We start from the raw sequence: 22,338 nt of genomic DNA, 5'->3' as shown, positions 1-22,338 counted from the left end.
CTACCGACCTCTGCCTGTCAACACGACACCCAGGCAGATACTAGTGGATATTGATGAGTCGAGTTCTGTACTGGATTGCAGTAAAGTGTTCCTTACTGACAGTGACGTAAATGAACTCAAGAGACAGACAAATTTGTATGCATCACAGACAATACAGAAGAAAAGAAGAGGAAATAATCTGAAGCCCCATTCAGTTTTGAGTTCGTGGAAGCCAGTGACTATAAGTGAGATGAGGCGTTTCTTGGGTATTATTTTCCACATGTGTGTTTCGAAAAAGCCCAAAATTGCGGACCATTGGAGCACTAATCCTGTTCTTAGTTGTAACTTTTGTCCCCATGTCATGAGCCGTTTGCGTTTCACTCAGATACTGTCATGCTTGCATCTTGTTGACAATTCAAATCAGAAAAAACCAGGCGAAGATGGATTTCATCCACTTTACAAAGTTTTGCCATATTATAATAATTTGAAGGAGCGATGTATCCAGGCATATCGTCCCTCAGAAAAAGTGACAATTGATGAAGGAATTTGCCCATTTCGAGGTCGTGTGAGTTTCCGTGTTTACATGCAAAATAAGCCTCATAAGTATGGACTGAAAGTATATGCTGTTGCTGAAGCCAGTAGTGGCTATGTTGTAAATTTTGAAGTTTATGCTGGTAAGCATATTGTTGACAATTCTTCGTCTGCGGTTATTTTGCGATTGTTGTCTGACAGCAGCTTGCTGAACAAAGGCCACACTGTGTATTTAGATCGATTTTATTCCAGTCCAGAGCTATTTCAGCAACTGGCAGAGAAAGGCACTGGAGCTGTTGGTACTGTGAACAAATCCAGGAAAGGATTGCCTAAAGATTTAGTATCTGCTAAGCTGAAAAAGGGCGAAATGTCTTTTCGGCGTAAAGATAATGTATTGGCAATGAAGTGGAAAGATAAGAGAGATGTGTATACATTGTCTACAAGGCATCAAGCAACATTTGGTACGCATACTAAGAGAAATGGGTCTGTAGTATTGAAACCACTTCAGGTACTTGATTACAACCTCAATAAAATTGGAGTGGATATTGGAGACCAACGCCTGCAGTACAATCCGTTCCAGCACAGAACTGTGAAATGGTGGCGAAAATTATATTTCCATTTGCTGCTTATGGGAGTATCAAATGCATTTTGGCTGTACAATGCAGTGCACAGGAAGAAAATTACAATAACAGACTTTATAACAGTGCTTGCAGTTCAGCTTGTTGAAGACGACACACTTGAATTCATTCCAAGAAATGAAGGAACTGTAGGTCGGCTAACAAAGAGACATTTTTTGCAGCACATACCTGCAACTACTAAGAAGTATGCTGCTCGTGTGTGTCACGTGTGCAGTTCCAGGAGCAAGAAACAGAGTGGCAAGGCTTCTCGCAAAGAGACACGATACGAATGTGAACAGTGTGGCGTTGCACTCTGCCTGGAACCTTGCTTTAAAATTTTCCACACTAAAAAACAATATGATTCTGTGTGAAATTTATATGTAATACTGTATACTATCAGAAACATGTAATGTAGTGCCACAATTTTGGTTAAAAATAAATCACAATTGTATTCCCTTATTCGTATGACTTTTTCTAAATTCTTAAAACATCTAAGTGATTTCTATAACTGTACCTTAAAGCTGTGCATTGTAAAGTAGTTTCTTTCACTCAGAATTAAAGTAGAAATGTGCAGCTTCAAGATGGTACCAAATTTGCCACAATCCAAACAGTAGATTTGATGCAGTAATTTTTTTAATATTGGTAAAATTGCCCGGTTTCTAGGGACGGGTGCATAAAATAGGCCTGGTACAGAGAGTGTTAAAAACAATGGTATGGAAGGTGTTGTCAGGGAAGAAATTCATAACTACAACACTAGAAGGAAGGCAGATTATGATATACCAAGACACAAACTAACAAAAAGTAGTAACTCACACAAAGTGAATACCTTAAAAATATTCAACAAACTACCGCAATCTGCTCGGGACATGCCCACAAAAATTCTTAAACAAAATTTGTACAATTGGTTATCTGACAATCCATTTTATTCTATGCAAGAATATTATGATCTGAGTAGCACAGAGATAAACCTGTAATTGCATAATTAACTTAATTAACTACTATATATACTGTTACAAAATATTTCATATTTAATACCTTTGTATTTCAACTGTGTTAGGTAACTACTTTATTTGCCAGTGTTATGATGTGTTACGTAACTACTGTGTTTGCTACTACAATGTAACTCATTTTTGGTACCTTTGTATGTATCTGAAACAAGAATATGTATTAAGCATTGTAGTCACCTGCTTAAGGTTTATGTTATTTGTAAGTTACTCATATGCTAATTATATCTATGCCTTATATATAGTGTCTGGAATATTAATATTATTTTATGTACTGATGAAGCCTATTTCATCTTGCATGATCAATGGCTAATAAAGAATCTTGAATCTTGAATCTTGAATCTTGAACAGTAAGTTATAGTTCAGTAACATACTACTGTAGGGAAAGTAAAGACAAAGGTGGAGTAGCAATTAAGAATAGTGTAGTGTACAGAGCTATAGATATTAAGAAATATTGTGTGGAACAACAATTTGAGGCATGTGCAACTGAAATAATAACTAATTTGTACACAATAATAGTGCTGGCTCCTTCAGGTGACATAAAAACTTTTCTGCATAGAATGGAACCCCTGCTGTCAGGGTTACATGCCAAAGCAAAGAATGTTATAGTTTTGGTGATTTCAATATAAACTTTGACAGAAAATAAGATTAAAACTGACTTTGAGATTGTGATGACTTTATATAATCTGAAATCGGTAATAAACTTTCCAAAAAGAAATACATCCGAGTCGCAAACTATGATACCTAAGTAGACATCAGAATTATACTGACAGGCAGGTTATAAGTGGGCTTTCAGCTCATGACGGACAAATTCTGACTCTTTATGATGTTACTCTGTTGGAGCAAATGGATTGGTGTTCAGTATGTAGCCTTGATAATATTGAGACCAAATTTAACTGTTTTATAAATGAATTGTGTGCTCTTTTTGAAGAAATATTTCCAAAGAAATGGGGCAAAACAGTGTTTCCAATTCTGTAAGTAAGCCTTGGATTACAAAAGGTGTAAAACAGTCATGTAAAACCAAAAAGGAAACTTATGCTGCAATGAGATTATCTAAAGATGTAGAGCAATGGGAACACTATAAATTTCCTATAAAATTTTAAAGAAACTAATACAGAAATCAAAAGTCCTTTATTATGAGAAGAAAATAGATAATTTTAATAATGAAATAAAGACAATTTGGAGCATAGTAAAAAAAGAAACAGGAAGAAATACAACAAACAAAGAAGATGTAAATAAAATCTGATATGCAGGTACCCTACTAGACAACCCCAAAAGTGTGGCTGAGATTTTGAATAAGCATTTCCTGTCATTAACTCAACAGATTGGTTGTAAGCCCAATGTTGATGAAGTAACTCTTTGTCAAGCTGTATATGCAAACACAATTCCAGAAATGCACCTTAGTCCTGCCACTAAGGATAAAATTCAAAATATCATCATGTCTCTAAAAAGTGAGAACTCTGCAGGGGTTGATAATATTTCTAGTAATTTATTGAAGTATTCTTGTGTGTGGATAAGGGACACTCTCAGTCATATTTTCAATGCTTCCCTTCAGAAAGGTGTTGTTCCCAGTAGACTTTAAGTATGCCATTGTGAAGCCCCTGTACAAAAAGGGTGATAAAACTGAATTAACTAACTATCGACCTATCTCTTTACTGAGAGCTTTCTCTAAAATTCTAGAAAAGCTTGATACATCTAAGAATTACTGATCATTTCATGAAGAATGGCGTTCTCAGCAAGAGCCAATTTGGCTTTCAGAAGGGCTGTTCAACAGAAGAAGCAATCTATGCACTTGCAAATGAAGCCCTAGAATCTCTTGGTGCCTTTGTGATATGTCTAAAGTGTTTGACTGTGTTGATCACCAAATTCTCTTGCAAAAAGCAAAATTAGTAGGAATAAGTGGTGCTGCAGGCAATTGGCTGCAGTCGTATCTTCAAGACAGAAAACAAAAATTTTTCTTGAATTGCTCAGGTGGAGTATGTGAGTTTTCTCCCATTCTGAGTAGAGTTCCATTACAGGTGGATGGCCTCAGGACTCAATTCTTGGGCCACTATTATTCCTGATTTTTATAAATAATCTACCATAATGTACAAGCCTGCCATTTAAATGTACATTATTGTCTGATGATACCTCAATTTTTATGAGCTGTATAACAGAAAGTAATCTTGAGGAATCCATTACTCACATACTCTCAGATAGGCCAGCTTTATTCAGTTCTGTACAAAAGCAGGAAAAGAGAGAGAGAGAGACATGTGGTAATCAGCCAAGAGAAAGTACGCAAACATCAAAATTTCTTGGAGTGCACATTGACGGGAAAATGAAGTGGTCTTCGCATATTATAGATTTCTGTAAGAGGCTTAGCTCTGCTACGCATGCTTTATGGGTTGTCACTACGTGTTTTGAACATAACTCTGCAAAAGTGGCATACTATGGCTATTTTCACTCATTTATTGAATACGGCATTATTTTTTGGGGCAACCAGCCACTAACAAGGAAAGTGTTCATTACTCAGAAGCGGGCTTTAAGAGTTATATGTGGTTTGTGCCCAAGAGAATCATGTAGAAATAGCTTTAGAAAACATAAAATATACACAATTACATGCCAATATATTTTTTCTCTCGTGTGTTTTGTCTGTATAGAGATATTTCAACCAAACAGTAATAATCATGAGCATAACACATGGGAAATGAGACACTTAAAGTAGTAAAGGAGTTTTGCTATTTGGGGAGCAAAATAACTGATGATGGTCGAAGTAGAGAAGATATAAAATGTAGACTGGCAATGGCAAGGAAAGCATTTCTGAAGAAGAGAAATTTATTAACATCGAGTATAGATTTAAGTGTCAGGAAGTCGTTTCTGAAATTATTCGTATGGAGTGTAGCCATGTATGGAAGTGAAACATGGACGATAAATAGTTTGGACAGGAAGGGAATAGAAGCTTTCGAAATGTGGTGCTAGAGAAGAATGCTGAAGATTAGATGGGTAGATCATATAACTAATGAGGAGGTATTGAATAGAATTGGGGAGAAGAGGAGTTTGTGGCACAATTTGATGAGAATAAGGGACCGGTTGGTAGGACATGTTATGAGGCATCAAGGGATCACAAATTTAGCATTGGAGGCAGTGTGGATGGTAAAAATCGAAGAGGGAGACGAAGAGATGAATACACTAAGCAGATTCAGAAGGATGTAGGTTGCAGTAGGTACTGGGAGATGAAGAAACTTGCATAGGATATGGCAGCATGGAGAGCTGCATCAAACCAGTCTCATGACTGAAGACCACAATAACACCACATGGAGGAAGAATGACATACACTGCGATCATAGAAATTTGAGCTTGGTGTTCACTATGCTGGAACAAAACTCTTCAATGCTCTTCCTTCTTAAGTAAAGACAGAGATGCATAACAAGAGTAAGTTTAAGAAAGCACTAAATATATTTCTGCTAGAAAACACTTTTTACAGTCTAGATGAATTTTTAAGTAAATAAATTGTAAAATTTTAATAACGCCAGTAAGAATGTTATTTAACTTGAGCTCTGTATCTGTTTGTGCTCTGTATCTGTTTTTTCTGTTGTGCTTTAATGATTCTAAGAAAATATTTAGTCTTTTTTCTGTGTTGTTGCTCAAAGAATTTACTGTATAAATTTTTATGTAATAAGACTATCATATTGTATTTGTAAAAAACTGACACGTCCCATGTCCTTGTGAACACAACATAGTTGGACCCATTGAACATGAAATAAAATAAATAAATAAATAAATCCCCCTGTATTTAACTCAGTGTCACAACCTTCACTACAACATTTATAACCACCCACATGATTTCAATTGACGCCACATTGAGAGCTGTGCAACTAAGTTGAATTTGTGGCATCCTGTATGAACGATAGCTCACTATCCCACTACAGAAAGCCAGAAGCTTTGTTGCCTGTGAGTGCTGGGGGCGGTGTACTGAGTATGGTTTGTTGACAAGTGGTTCTGTTAATTTATTCAATATTAAATAATCCTGTATGTACCTTCCAGAAGCTCAAAAGATACATACAGCAAAATCTGAATGATGATGATAAGTCTGCACTAACAACTGAAACATTTATTAAATAAAATAGAAGTTCACTCATAAAAGTTTTTGGGGTTATACAAATTAATTTGTATTCTCCATTCTGAGCAGGATCTATCATTTTTCTGCTTAATTATATCCCTAACACATGATGAGGATAGGCAAATTTAGTAGCATAGAGGTCTAATTATCTTTTCATCAAATATTTCACAACACATTTCTATTTATTTAAAGAAGTAATTGTTGAAGATCTTGCCCTTCTGAGACATTCCTTGTCAAACGTTTGTTGAAAGCAGTCACTCTGTATGCTTGATACTGTCAATGGTCTCTCCAAGTTTCCACCACTAATAGATAATCTAAACGGTATCCTTATCTTAGTTACCTGACTAAATATCCTCTCACATTCAGTATACTACGAGGGATCATTAGAATGCCTACCATAACCTGATCTAATCTGTCAAATGTTAGTCTCCCACCACTACTTCTTAATTTTCCTATCAGGGAACACTGAAGATCTAATGTGCACAACTGTTGCATTCCTCAGCATTTCAGTGTTCAATGGCAAATTGTGGACCATGTTATCACATGAGGCAATGAAATATTTTTGAACAGGTGAGAAGAATTTCTCCTTGTCATCATGCCTGAGGCAATCGACAAGTTGCAAAGTACAACTACCAATGACCAAATCACAATCATCCCTCTGGTTTCTTCTGCTGTGATAATCAGCCTCATAAAGAGAACAAGGTTACACCACTGAAGGCTGTGCAAATTCAAACATCAGATTTTGTAATGTGTCCATCAGCAGATCTTGCAATAAATGGATGTGAGACACATGTGGCTGCAAAACTAAATTTGCTTTTGCAAATGTAGGCATAACATTTGATAAAAACAGAAAAAGCCATATTTAAATCTGATGACAGGAACATAGAAATCATTTCTTTATGAGGCAGGTTGTTCTTACCTTAGGAACCCTTTTTAGTTGTTCTGGATGTAGATAACCATGCAACTGGAGATATTTGTGTGTGTGTGTGTGTGTGTGTGTGTGTGTGTGTGTGTGTGTGTGTGTGTGTGTGTGTGTGTGTGTGTGTGTGTGCGTGCGTGCGTGCGTGCGTGCGTGTGTGTGCAGGGGAGGGGGGACACTACTTTCAGTTGCGGATTGTTTCACTTTTGGAATATTATAAGTTTGAAGATATCCAAGCTGATCATGCTTACCATCCTCATCAAGTGTTAGAGATTTAATTAAGGAGAAAAATGATAGATCCTGATCAGAATGGAGAATACAAATTAATTTGAATTATCCCAAAAAATCGTGTGAGTGGACTTCTAGAATTTAGCAGACTGAACAAAGCCTTTCACCGTTTCAATAACAGAAATAAATGTTTACTCATAGAAAGTCAACTTTTGTACTCGTGCTTCAGAATTTTCCTCATCTCAGCATCATATAATTTCTGAATTTCCTTCAGTTTCTCCTTTGTCTTTGTACCCCTTTGCAGAAAACAGTATATGTCCCCAAAATGACCATCAATCTGGAATGCCAGACGTGCATCTCCCTATTTGAAGCCAAATTTAACAAATGACAAGGACATCCAACAACAAAGAAGTTAGGCATATCATTTTTCAATACACTTGCAACACAATTCTCATTCCGACCATTAAAGATACATTATCGCAACATACAGTGAAACAGTTATTGGGTGGAATATTACACTTCTTCAGAGTGTTAAAAAAAGGTGTTCCTGTGTTGATACCAGTGGAATACCCCTTTAACTTGAGTGGAAATAATAAGCTGCTTTCAATTTTTTGGGTTATCTCATTATCAGCAGTAACAATTGTCAGATATGAAATTAAAATTGACTTTGTTACTACCATCTGTTGAAATAGTAATTGGCCATTCTTTCCAAATTTTTACAGTTTCTTATTTTTCCATTTTTGGCAGTTTTGCTATAATGAGTTGCGTGGTCAGTGTAGATGATTGGCATATTGCGTTCTAAAGTTAACAATGTAAATAAGCGTTCAGCATTTATCACCTCATTACTTTCACTTGCAACACCGAACTCAAGTTTTTGTTGTTATTCACACACTTAAAATTTCCTCATATCTTTTTTATTTCCACATGTCTTGAACATAGCTTTTTCCATCACATGATATACAATTTTTTTAGATTAGGCGATTCTCCATCCAATCCAGGTAATGACAGCTGTAGGAAACCCAGAAGTATCAATGTAAGATCGAAAGAAATGTCTTCTTCAGCTGAGAGTATTAAAAGTGGAAGCATTCACAACAAGGTATTAGAATTTGAAGTGCTCATGAAAAGAAGTAAAGCTCACATAATACTAGGTACAGAAAGCTGGTTGAAACCTGAAATTTATAGCAGTAAGATATTTGGGGAAAATTTAAGTTAATCATAAAGGATTGTTGTTGTTGTTGTGGTCTTAGGCAAATGGGAAAAGGAGGTGGGGTATTTGTCGTAGTAGACAAGAAACTGAAATCTACCATGGTAGAAATTGAAGTTGCATGTGCGACTGTTTGACCAAGACTCAGTAGCAGGGGTGGGCATAAAATGATAATTGGGTCCTTCTATAGCCCACCAGACTCACCTCCTGGTGTAATCGAAAACTCTAGAGAAAACCTCACTTCACTTGTACAAAAATTCCCCAAGAGTATTGCAATCATCGGAGGTGGCTTTAATCATGCAACAATTAATTGGGAAAATAGCAGTTTTGTTAGTGGTGGGCATGATAATACATCCTGTGAAACTTTACTAAATGCGTTCTCTGAAAACTGTCTAGAACAGATAGGAATCCCAATCATGATGGAAATATATTGGATCTAATGGCAACAAATAGACCTCTTTGAGGATGTCCACATTGAGACTGGTGTTGGTGACCACAATGCTGTTGTGGCAACAATGATTACCAAAGTACAATGGAAAACTAAAACAAGTGGAAAGATACATATGTTCAGTAAACTAGATAAAAAGTCAGTAGTGTCACATCTCAATGAGGAAATTGAAACTTTCACCAATGGGCAGGAGCATGTAGGGAAACTCTGGCTCAGGTTTAAAAGAATAGTTGACCATGCATTGGATCAATATGTACCTAGTAGAACAGTTCATAGTGGGAGAGAACCTCCATGGTATACAGTCATGTTACAAACTTTTAAAGAAACAGAGATTACGGCATAATAGGTGCAAAACAAAATGTAGGGCTATCGATAGAGAGATACTGAATGAAATGCATATGGCTATCAAGAGAGCAATGCATGATGCCTTCAGTGACTACCATAGCAGAATATTGTCAAATGATCTGTCATAAAACCCAAAGAAATTGTGGTCATACATAAAAGCTGTTAGTGGCACCAAAGTTAGTATCCAGTGAGACGGGAACTAAAACTGAGGATATCAAAGTAAAAGCTGAAATGCTTAACTCCATTTTCAAATGTTCCTTTACAAAGAAAAACACAGAAGAACTGCCCCACTTTAATCCTCATACCACTGAAAAGATGAATGAAGTAAATATTAGTGTCAGTGGTGTTGAGACACAGCTGAAATCTTTAAAATTGAACAATATTACAGGGCCCAATGGAATTCCGGTCAGATTTTACACTGAAGCACCAAAGAAAGTGGTATAGGTGTGCATATCCAAATACAGAGATGTGTAAACAGGCAGAATATGGCGCTGCAGTCGCCAGCTCGTATATAACACAACAAGTGTCTGGCACACTCTTTAGATTGGTTACTGCTGCTACAATGGCACGTTATCAAGATTTAATTGAGTTTGAAGGTGGTGTTATAGTCAGCACATGAGCAATGGGACACAGCATCTTTGAGGTAACAATGAAGTGGGGATTTTCTGATACAACCATTTCACGAGTGTACCGTGAATATCAGGAATCCGGTAAAACATCAAATCTTCAACATCATTGCAGCCGGAAAAAGATCGTGCAAGAACAGGACCAATGACAACTGAAGAGAATCAACCAACAAGACAGAATTTCCACTCTTCCGCAAATTACTGCAGATTTCAATGCTGGGTCATCAACAAGTGTCAGTGTGCAAACCATTCAATGAAATATTGTCGATATGGGTTTTCGGAGCCGAAGGCTCCCTTGTGTACCCTTGATGACTACATGACACGAAGTTTTACACCTTGCTTGGACCCATCAACTCTGACATTGGACTGTTGATGACTGGAAATATGATGCCTGGTGGGACAAGTATCCTTTCAGATTGTATCAAATGGATGGACATGTATTGGTAAGGAGACAATCTCATGAATCAATGGATCCTGCATGTCAGTAGTGGACTGTTCAAACTGGTGGAGGGTCTGAATGGTGTGGGGTGTGTGCAGTTGGAGTGATATGGGACCCCTGATACATCTAGTCAGAACTCTGACAGCTGACACGTAAGCATCCTGTCTGATCACCTGCATCCATTCGTGCCCATTGTGCATTCCAATGGACTTGGGCAATTCCAGCAGGACAATGTGGCACACCACACATCCAGAATTGCTACAGAGTGGCTCAGGAACATTCCCCTGAGTTTAAACACTTCTGACAGCCACCAAACTCTCCAGACATGAACATTATTGAGCATATCTGAGATGCCTTGCAACATGCTGTTCAGAAGAGATCTCCACCTCCCTTATACTCTTACGGATTTATGGACAGCCCTGCAGGATTCATGGTGTCAATTCCCTCCAACCTACTTCAGACATTAGTCAAATCCGTACCATGCGTACTCGTGGGGGCCGTACACAATATAAGCCATGTGTACCAGTTTCTTTGGCTCTTCAGTGTATGATGAATTTGCACCTGAGTTAGCCCGTCATCTAATTGTAATCTATTAGAGATCCCTTGAATAAAACATCAAACCCAGTTCTTGAAAAGAGGCACAGGTCTACAACAAGGATAGTAGAAGTGATCCACAATACTGTCATTCTAATATTTTAATTGAATGGATAAAAAATCTACTCACTAAGCGGCAGCAGAACACACATATCAGAGAAGGTTGTAATTAGGCAAGCTTTCAGAGCCAGTGACTCCTTCTTCAGGCAGAAGGTTGAAGGGGAAGGAAGAGGGGTGAAGGTAAAAGACTGGAGAGGTCTAGGAAAAGGGGTAGATTTTGGGAAAGTCACAGGTCAGGGTAGACTTACCACACAGGATGAGAGTGAGGAGGATTACCAGGTTGGTTGCACCAATAATCACACCCATTTAGCAATAGTTCATTTATTAACCTTAACACATACAAGGATCACAAAGAACTGACTTGAACATGGCAGAACAGCCAAAGATAATGCTTAGAGTCCAAAGATGAATGAATGCATATCAATGTCGGTGTCGATTTCATCGGCGCCACACAGCCCCCCCCCCCCCCCCCTGCATTATGGAGTACTCTTGAGAGGCCGGGTGAGGGGGTGACTATGGTGTTGGCAGGGTTGGTCCACGGGAGCCGCACCACGGTCAGCTCGACGGCGTCGTCGGGGTGTCGTGTGGGTAGATGTCCTGAAGGAAGGTTTGTTGCCAGTGACGGTGGCCGAGGTTCAGTGGCCACAGCAGGTTTAGTTGCAGGAGGGGGCATGACCGTGGGCGAAGCTGGTGACATCCCAGTTGCTTGTTTACTGCTTCCAGGAGCGAACGAAACGGTCGGCACAGTAAGGCCCCCGCTGCGTCTGGACGCAGGGCGATGAGCCTGAACCTGAGAATTGTCAGGTAGTCAGTGGCTGGCGACATAGAGCAGTGATGCATCGTGTAGCTTGTCAGCAATTGTCATTCTTTGCTTGGCAGGTTCAGGAGACCTTTGAGCAAGAGCAAAGCGCATGTGAGGAGATAGTTTATTTGACCAGATGGCGAGGAGAGCTGTGTCAGAGAGTAGATTGGCGCTGACCAGGGCACATAGCCATCTCCAGAGCTGGGAAGGTTTGTCATTGCCTAGCTGCTCGACGTGGAGCACTTGCCGTATCGCTGCCTCAGTTGAGCGTGCAAGCTGATGTAGAACTGTCTTTTTGGCTAGAGTGTACTGGGTAGATGAGTCCGGGGCATCGACCAGGTCAGCAATCAAGTCCTCCTGGTCGTGCAGGTGGGTGATGAGGCACAGAAACCTGGTTGACTCATTGAGTTTGTAATGGTCGAACACTTCATCCAATATTTTGAACCAGGTTGTTGCTCTGTCGGTATTAAATGGCGGCAGAGTCGGTAAGCGTTGTCGAACGTTTGAAAGAACAGGTTGAGTTGAGTCGTTGGGGCACTGCCTCAATCAAGCTGTTGTTGCTGTAGTATTCCAGGAGAGTGTGCCTCCAGGGGATGTGGCAACGATGGCTGTTCAGTTGGCAGCGTGAAGGTGACACGTGGTTGAGCGTAATCCGTCATGACACAGAAGGCCGACACGGGTGAGATGATGCAATGTGTCGATTGCGGTTGCGGAAGCTCAACACATTGCGGGTGTGTTTGGATTGACAAGTCGCAGACCTCTGTGGATGAGGCACCGAGATGTGCTGAGAACGGTAGCGGAAGCTCGACTGGAGCCGGCTCAGGGACGACAGGTGAGAAAAAGGTCAAAGTTTGAGAATGCGTGTTAGTCCATGGAAAGCTTGACGTATGATCAGAGCTGGGGCCACCTGTGTTGCAGGGAGGCTACGGAGGTGTGGGATGTCCAGAAGAGCAGTGTGGGAAATGATGTCGAACGTGGGATGGAATGTGTGAATGTTCACTGTTTATAGTCACTCCACTCAAAACGGTGTGCAGATGAGGTGAATGTCGTGGCACAAAACACTGAGGTGTAGCGGTGGGACAGAGGTGGAGGTCAGGCACAGATAACAAGTTATTGTTCCTGTTGCAGTCTGAGGTATCGAAGTAGGAAGGCATGTGCTGATGCTGAACTGAGACAGGCACAGGTGTGGTCGGATGCTGAGGAGGTAGACCTGTGAACGAAGTAGTTCCGGCCACGTGACAGGTATCTGCATGGTACTGCACGGATTGGGGTGTGGCAAATCGGTGCCCTGGTGGTAGTAGGTTTTTGACGAAGTAGGTTTTTGACGAAGCATTTGCAGAAATTGGCATTGTTCCCGCACTGCATGGAGATCCGTAAGAGATAACTGCACAGTCAATGAGGGAGGGCACATGTGGCGGGACCAAAGGTTTTTGATAGACGGAGTCATGTGCACTCCTAACCTCATTTATTGTTGCAGGCTTGAAAACGTCTCGCGAAATCGGCGGAATCATCGAGTGAGAGGCATCGTGTTGTAGTCCTGGCGGGTGTACATTGCTCGCAACATGATGCATATCGATCACAAAATCCGGCATTAGGCACTGGGCTGAAGTCATTATTCGAATGCTGTGTCAATGTAATACACTCGAAAATAACCAATGCAGAGTTACAACTTGGGGTGACCAGTGAGGTGGATTACCGGGTTGGTTGCACCAATAATCACACCCATTTAGCAATAGTTCACCTTAACACACAAAGATCACAAAGAACTGACTTGAACATGGCGGAACAGCCAAAGATAATGCTTAGAGTCCAAAGATGAATGCATATCAATGTTGGTATCGATTTCATCGGCGCCACAAGAGGAAAAGACTGATTGTCGGGGACTGTATCAGATGAGATTTGAAAACCTGCAAGCTTAACGGTGGAAGACAGGGTAACATGCAGGACAGAGATTACTGTTTAAACATCATGTATGAGTTAGTAAAAGTGAAAAGCTAAGTGCATTGTACGTAACAGAGGTGGGAGGGGTGTGGTGAAAAATAGACAGGTAAGACAATGAAAGATGTAGAAAACTAAAACAGAGTGAAGAAAAGAGTAGTTACTGTGAAGAAATGCTGAGATGGAAGAAATTAATGTAAATTAAGGCCAGGTGGGTGTACTAGTGCCCACCTGCAGAGCCCCAAGAAAATTTTTACCGTACGGACATTTTTACCATATGGAATCATGGTGAAACTGACCTGTTAAAATTCCTGGAATCTCTGAATAACTTCTCCCAATTAAATTTCACATGGTTCTATTCTGAATCCTATGCCACTTTTCTTGATGGAGATATCATCCTCACCGAAGGCCCGCTACACACATTCCGTCCACATTGAATCTACCAACAAACAACAGCACTTACATTTTGACGGTTGCCATCCTTTCCATGTCAAACTTCCCTCCCATACCGCCTTTGCATCCAAGGCAAACATATTTGTTCAGATGCATACTCTTTACAGCAATACATCATCATTCTCACCTCACCCTTCAATGCATGTAAATACCCCACCAGCCTAGTATTAGTTGAAAACAGTCTTGGTTGCAATTTTAGTTTTTTTTTTTTTTTTTTTTTTTTTTATCAACTACGCATTTCACCTTATTTAGGCATCTTCAGGCTGATCTTAATTTGGTATTTCTTAGGACAATCCTTTAGACAATGTAGTTAAAGGGCCTCATTGAGTACATTAGGCTAACATTGCCTTTGTTAACCTCAGTAAATACTTTATAGATGGACGCGAGTAACTCCAAGACCTGCATAACGCATTCATGTTCACAGGAGGGATTAAGAGAGATGGAAACTACTACTGCCCTGCTAGTAGACTGCTACAGTGAGTGAGGTAATATAAAGTGAGCAAGCTCTGTAATGCAACCAACACACTGCTCATGTATACAATAGATCATCTATATTGAATTTCCTAATTATAGCGATACAATTTGAACACAGTCAACAATAATGAAACACACAATTTGCCAATGGCTGTTGCGGCATTACAGTTTTGTTTGATCACAGATTGTAATCAGCTAGAGGCAAAACACTAGTGGCTGAAGTCTTCTGGCTTCTACAGATTGAGTGCTAGGGACACAAGGCATTAAGAAATAGTCAACAGTTACTGCCAAGGCTGGTAATGCTGACATTTATAGAACAGGAATGTTCGCACAAAGAGCACAATATAGTGCACAAGTCAATCTTAAGGATGTGTTTATTTGGTGCAGTAAGAGATGTGAGCATATAGGAATGATAATTCAAAATGACAATTTAAAAATGCAGCACTCAGGAAGCTAAGACAATTTGCATTTGTGGCATCCTAAGACTGTCATGCAGTGGTGGCATCATTGCTGATATATTCTTAAAAATGCATGCTTTACATCTGACATTGTTCATTTAATTAATTTTACTGTGTTCAATTGTGTGCTGTATTACTATATTCTGACCATGTGGTACTGCTCTTTGCCACTATGACAAATCTTATCATATCTTATTTTTCTGTCTAATATGGTACATGATAATTTCTTAATCTTTTATCTTCAATGATATTAGCTAAGTGAAGTTTAATGGGCAAAGAGAACCTAAAATTGACTACAGCTTTATAGCAATGGATGTCACTTCACCTTTTCTGTGGTGTAATCTTTCTTCCAATATCCTGTAACTTGATTTAATGCACAACGGTCTGTAGTATGAAAGTAAGGTTGCAGTTGAGACGTATATATGAGATAATCCCAAAAGTAAGGTCTCCTATTTTTTTAATAAGTACATGGACATGTTTATTTCTACAATGGTTTACATCAGTTTACAGCTTAAACATTTAGCTATATTTTGACATAATCACCATTTCTGTCAATGCATTTTTGTAGACACTGTGGCAGTTTTTGTGTGTATGTCAAATCAGCTCGCCACCATGCTGTTCAGAAAGTTACGAACCTCTTCTTTCACCTCGTCGTCAGAGCTGAATCGCTGGAACTACAATTAATGCTGACAGGTACTGTGAGACTCTGAAAAAACTCAAATGGGCAATTCAGAACTGGAGAAGAGGAATGTTGAGCAAGGGCTGAAGATTAGATGGATAGATCGTGTAACTAATGATGAGGTACTGAATAAAATTGGGGAGACAAGAAATTTGTAGCACAACTTGACCAAAGGAAGGGATCGGTTGATAGGACATATTCTCAGATATCAAGGGATCACCAGGTAATATTGGAGGGAAGTGTGGGGCATAAAAGTCATAATGGAAGATCAAGAGATGAATACAGTAAGCGGATTCAGATGGATGCAGGTTGCAGTAGTTATTTGGAGGTGATGAGGTTCACATAGGACCCTCTTCTATGCAGTTCACAGTGGTTTGCACAGTAGAGATGTAGCTGTAGATGTAGATAGATAATGAGAAAAACACTCTAATAACAAGCAGCATAGAGAGCTCCATCAAACCAGTCTTCAGAATGAAGACCACAACAGCAACAAATAAGAAGTGGAACTGATCCACGTGGTACACAAAACAGGTCAGAATACTGCTTCAGAAACAATTAAAACAGTGCACATAATTTAAAAGAATGCAAAATCCTTAATATTAGAGGTGTTTTATAAAGCTCAAAATTTATCACGCTTTTCAGTATGTAACCATGTCTCAAAATCTAGCAGAAACTCTAAAGACATTCTGTTTGTATGTAAAGTAGGGCCGGTGTTGGGTGGCCAAAGGGAGAGGGGGGAGGGGTTAATCAGTGCCACAGAACCCAGGGCCCAGGTACCACAAGGAGTCTGCCGCACTGGTGCCTAGCAAAGAATCAAAATCATCAGATGCAAGTTTTAAAATCTGAATGAAAGGCAAGAGCACTGGAGGCCCTCACTTAGCCTGCAGGATTGCTTCATTTTTGCATCGTTTGTATGCAGCCATTCATGTGGACAGACAGCTTGTTGGTTGTCATAGCCACATAGAATGCAGCACAGAAACTTGTAGATCACATAACTCATGAAACAACTGTTGCCGAGCATGCCACCCGACACGATGTGCTTGATTTCAATGACTGCTTCACAACCTGTGCCATTCTGATTCTTCCCACCAACACCTGCTTTTCTGAATTGTGCAGTAAGAAACTATCCCTGCAATATATCCTATGTTCCCATTGCCCTCCTGACTTCAACCTTCCTTAGTCATTATTCTTACCCATCTGGCCCTTTCCCTGTTCCCATTCCAGCACTACACAGCCCCCTATTCCACCAATGCACCCAGTCTTTTTTACTTCTCTCCTTTTCCACTACCCCCCTCTTTGTTCCACCCTCTATCTAATCTCCTGACTGCACCTAGCTGCTCTACCCTCTCTCTACCTCATCCCTGCACACTCCCACTAGTAACACTTTACGGTCCCCCACCCCTACCCTACCATCCTTCCCCCTCCCCACCCCAGCCTCCACCTAGTTGCCTCTCCCATCATGCGCTGCTTCTCGTAGTCTGGTTGCAGCGACCAAGGACAGTACTCAGGTGTGTGTGTGTGTGTGTGTGTGTGTGTGTGTGTGTGTGTGTGTGTGTGTGTGTGTGTGTGTTGTCTATTTTCAACAAAGGCCTTGTTAGCCGAAAGCTCATTCTGTGACCAGTCTTTTTGTTGTGCCTCTCTGTGACCCAGCATCTCCTCTATATAGTGAGTATCAATTATTCTTTTGATAATATGCACTTCCAATGCTCATTGGCAGCTGTAGAGCCAATTCTAAAGTTGTGATGTGCTAGTCTGCATCAATAATCAAATCCCATGTGATTCACCATGTTGCAAGCAGTACTTGTAAAAGGACATCTCACAGATGGCCAGTCATGGAACTCATTTCTACACTTACTGTTCCTTCAACTCTCTTTACCCATCAAACAGCAGTAACCCTATCATCTGCATCCTTACTGCACAGAGCACAAAACATTTATGGATGTTCATGATGGTTTCTTTTTCCAGAACCAAGAATTCACCTGCAGCATGTTTGTTGTAACATGTGTTTTGCATAGAAGTTACTTTGATGGTTCACTATAGTTCTGCCATCTGTTGGAATTGTTCAAAGCTTCAGACATATACAGAATCAACAGCTGTGAAGAAAAACTGAAGCATTAGTTATTGAACAACCTTGTTCCAGTACTTTGTTATAGTACCCAAATGAATTGACATATATATACATGAGTCAGTGCAACAATCCATTAAGTTTTTCACACATGAGTGCTAAGGTCAAGATCGGATATTAGGAAGCTAAATTTTACATGTATTATTTGTATTTCAGGCTGGAAGGCCAAGTCCTTCAGAAATAAAAATTCAGGTTGAACATTTGCAAGAAACAGTTGGTGAATCAGACATAATTTCCTGCAATGCTGAGGGTTCTACAAAAATAAACTTCAGTGTGGAGCTTAAGGTTTTTCCAACAAAACCAGCAGGAGTTGATGAGATAGTGTCAAATCCTGTTCTACGTAAGTTTGACACATATATTCATTTGTATTTTTTTTTTTTTTTTAATTAGGCAGCTGAGAACATTGACTTATTTCAGGTATGCAACTAAAATTTAGTTCAACATTTCAGTTACTGTTCTGGATTCTTCACAAAAACAAGTGGGCAAGGAATCACCGAAGAAGGGTGTGAAGGAAGTAAAAGTCTCGGTCTATGGTAGATCTAATTTAGATCTACTGCCTATTTTTTTAGGTAAGTTCATGCACTTATCAGATGCACCTACTTCAATTTTCTTTCATTTACATTTGTATCATGCTATACTTGAAATGAATCTCACTTTTCTTCCTTCCCTTCAACTGGCCTGCTCATTATGGAATAATTGCCAGCAAAAGGCAAGTGTTATGGTACAGTGACTTTCAGCAGTAATTTGGCAGTGGAAATCATAACATTATTTGGATGGAACATTACAGAATGACAATAGCACAAATATATAATTTAAAAAATTTTGACACTAAGCTTTCCTTCTTCAGGAAAAAGGACGATGATGCAATGTTTTCATATATAGGCATGGTTGGAGACTGTGGCTGTTATAAAAAATAAATTGTTGATGGTGCACAGCAACCAGCCACAAACTGATTTTAATTTACTTTATTTCAAAAGTGCTGATATGGTTTCAAATTTTTTACAATTCATCATTAGACTTTTTTTTCATGCTTTCAACAATACAGATTAGACATTGATTTCCTGTGATTTGCCCTAAGACAAACATTAATTTACAAATTACAAACTGTAACAAAATTGGTTGAGCTACATATTTGTGTTGGAATGCAACTTACATGAAATATGCATCTGGCACATTTGTACTAGCAGTTTTCTTGCAGTGCAATATATTCTCAAGGATGTTTCTATTTTCACAGTCACAAATGTTTCACTGTTTTGTGACTGAATGAAAGTGGTTTACAATGCAGTGCAATGTTTGTGACTGAAAATACAAAAATCCTAGATAATGTACTTCATTGCAATAAAACTGCTCATACAAATGTGGCAGATGGACATTTCATGTAAGTTGCATTTAAAGACAAATATGTAATATTACCATTTTGGTTACACATGTGTAATTTGTAAATTGTTGTTTATGCTAGGGCAACTTACAGGAAACCAATGTATAATCTGTACTGATGAAAAAAAATCTGATGATTAATTGTAATAAATTCGAAACCTGTAACTATACTTTTTAAATAAAGTAACCTAAAATCAGTTTGTGGCTGGTTGCTATACACCATCAACAATTTAAAGGAAGCTGTAGTAGTGGACTGACATTCAATGTTCATATTTCAGGCTGTTGATAATGTCTGTTGGTAAATGATAAGCCAAATTTTACATCTAAACTTCCTAAAAATCACAAGGATGAAATGGAATCAAAAGATATCTTGAAACAAGGAAAAAAATACACAACCTTAAAAATGAAAAATAAAGTTCCACTATTACTCTGATGACTCCAACATTGATTATAAGCATAGATGTATTATTCTAGGCAGATTCAAATATGTCATTGTTAAAAAAATTTATGAAAATTTGACTGTGACAATTTAAATAATTGTTCAATTTCCTTACTGACAAATTTTTGTAAAGTATTTAAGAAAGTAATACAGTCGAGTAGTGTTACATTACACTTCAGAGACAACAGCAGTGTCAGTAACAGCAGAAGTAACTCCTCCAGCATTAGAACCAGCTCCTACAGCATCAACACCATCTCCTCCACCAGCAGTAGCAGAACAAATTCCTTCGCCAGCAATAGCAGAAGAAACACCATCAGCAACAGCAGAATCAACTCCTCCAGCAGTAGAACCAGTTCCTACAGCATCAGCACCATCTCCCACACCAGTAGTAGCAGAACCAACTCCTTTACCAGTAATAGCAGAAACTACTTCTCCACCAGCAGCAAGTAAACCAACTTCTCCACCAGCAGAAACAGAACCAGCTCCTCCTCCATCATCTTCAGGGGTAGAAGAAAAGAATAGATCAGTCACAGTAAGTAAAGTATCATCTTTGTCTCATGATGAAGTGGTACCAAATGATTTGGGAAAACATGTTATAAAACTTGTTGACAGTAAAGTGAAACAAGCTTCCAGCCATGTTTCAAGCAGACCCAAAAAATTACCAAAGAGAAATGAAGATTTTTTATGAATTATTCCAAGGAAGTCCAACCACCACCTAACATAGATTCCAGGGCTGGAAAAACAATTAAATATTCTTCATTGCCCCATAAAACTGTACTCCTCCCATCCTGTGACAAAAACTCTATCTTATTTCTGCACATAAATATCAGGTCTCTGGAAAATAAAGTTGATGAGCTTGGTATACTATTAAAAAGTGACAAAAGAATGATGTTATGTATAAATGAACATTGGTTAAATGAAGAAGATATAAAAATGTATGTACCATCAGGTTTCAAATTAGCTACATACTACTGCAGACCCTGTGAATTATATGGGGGTTCATCCATATATGTTATCAATGATCTAGACTTAAAGTTTTCTGTTCTGGAAGTTAGTGACTTATGTATTAAAGGTGTTTTTGAAGCAGCTGCTTTGATTATACCTAGTATACAGCTCATAACTGTGTCTTTATGTCACACTCCTGAAAGTAATGTAGAACAATTTATAGAATGTTTAGAAAAACTTGCAATCAGTATACAAAAGTATACTAAATACAAAATATTAATTTTTGGGGATCTAAACATAGACATTAGGAAAATGGCAGCCAGAAATGTTAATTTAGTAAATATGTTAAGATCCTGTAATCTCTTTTGTGCTAATGAAAGTCCTACAAGGCATTTCTCCTGTCTTGGCAATCTAATAACAAATTTATACAAATGTGGTTTTGAGCTTGGCTTATTTAATGTCGATTACCTGTCAGACCACAGAGGTATATGGTTGAAACTAATTACTGAAAAACCAAAAGAAGGCCAGGAACAACCTCAGTGTGTGAGACTGTTTACAGGTAGAAATATTAGCAAGTATAGAGAAGAATTTAAGTCTATTTAAAAAGAAAGATGATGAGACTTACCAAACAAAAGCGCTGGCAGGTCGATAGACACACAAACATACACACAAAAATCTAGCTTTCGCAACCAACGGTTGCCTCGTCAGGAAAGAGGGAAGGAGAAGGAAAGACAAAAGGATATGGGTTTTAAGGGAGAGGGTAAGGAGTCATTCCAATCCCGGGAGCGGAAAGACTTACCTTAGGGGGAAAAAAGGACAGGTATACACTCGCACACACACACACACATATCCATCTGCATATACACAGACACAAGCAGACATTTGTCAATTTGTCAAGAATTTAAGTCTATAGATTGGAATACTATTATACATTCCTCCAGAAATGTTGATGAAGCCTTCAGCACAGTTCTCAAAATCATTTCTGAAATCTTCCATACATGCTATCCACTGGTTAAAAAACAAAAAAAACAAAAAAAAGTCAGGAAATCTAGCCACTCAACTTTACAGAAGTGGTTTTCACCTCAATTACAAAAACTGAGACTATTGGTAATTACTTGTTACGATAAGGTCAAAAAGGAAGCAGTAGATAAATAAACTTACAAAAACATGAAAATAAAATACAGACCTGAAATTAAAATAGCCAAGTGTAAAGCACATGGTGATTTCATTAAAAAAATCACACAATAAATGTAAGGATGCATGGAAAGTAATAAAGCAGAGCTAGGTATCGATATAAACTATAAAGACAACACAAATGCTGATAACATCACTGCTGATGATTTCAATCACTTTTTTTTATCAACTCTGCCAAACTTAGCCTCTCAAATCAGGGCAACCGGAATTCCAATTCTACACATACACCTATTTCTCATGCCACATCTGGCAGAAATTTTCAACATAACATTACAAACATAGTGTCAGCTTGTACATGGAGAGAAGTACAAGTAATTGATATAATTAAAGCAACCTCTAAATTAGCATCTCCAGATCTGAA

Source organism: Schistocerca cancellata, chromosome 7 (assembly GCF_023864275.1).
Source record: "Schistocerca cancellata isolate TAMUIC-IGC-003103 chromosome 7, iqSchCanc2.1, whole genome shotgun sequence".
NCBI classification, from domain to species: domain Eukaryota; kingdom Metazoa; phylum Arthropoda; class Insecta; order Orthoptera; family Acrididae; genus Schistocerca; species Schistocerca cancellata.
Note: the sequence above shows the minus strand (reverse complement) of the source record.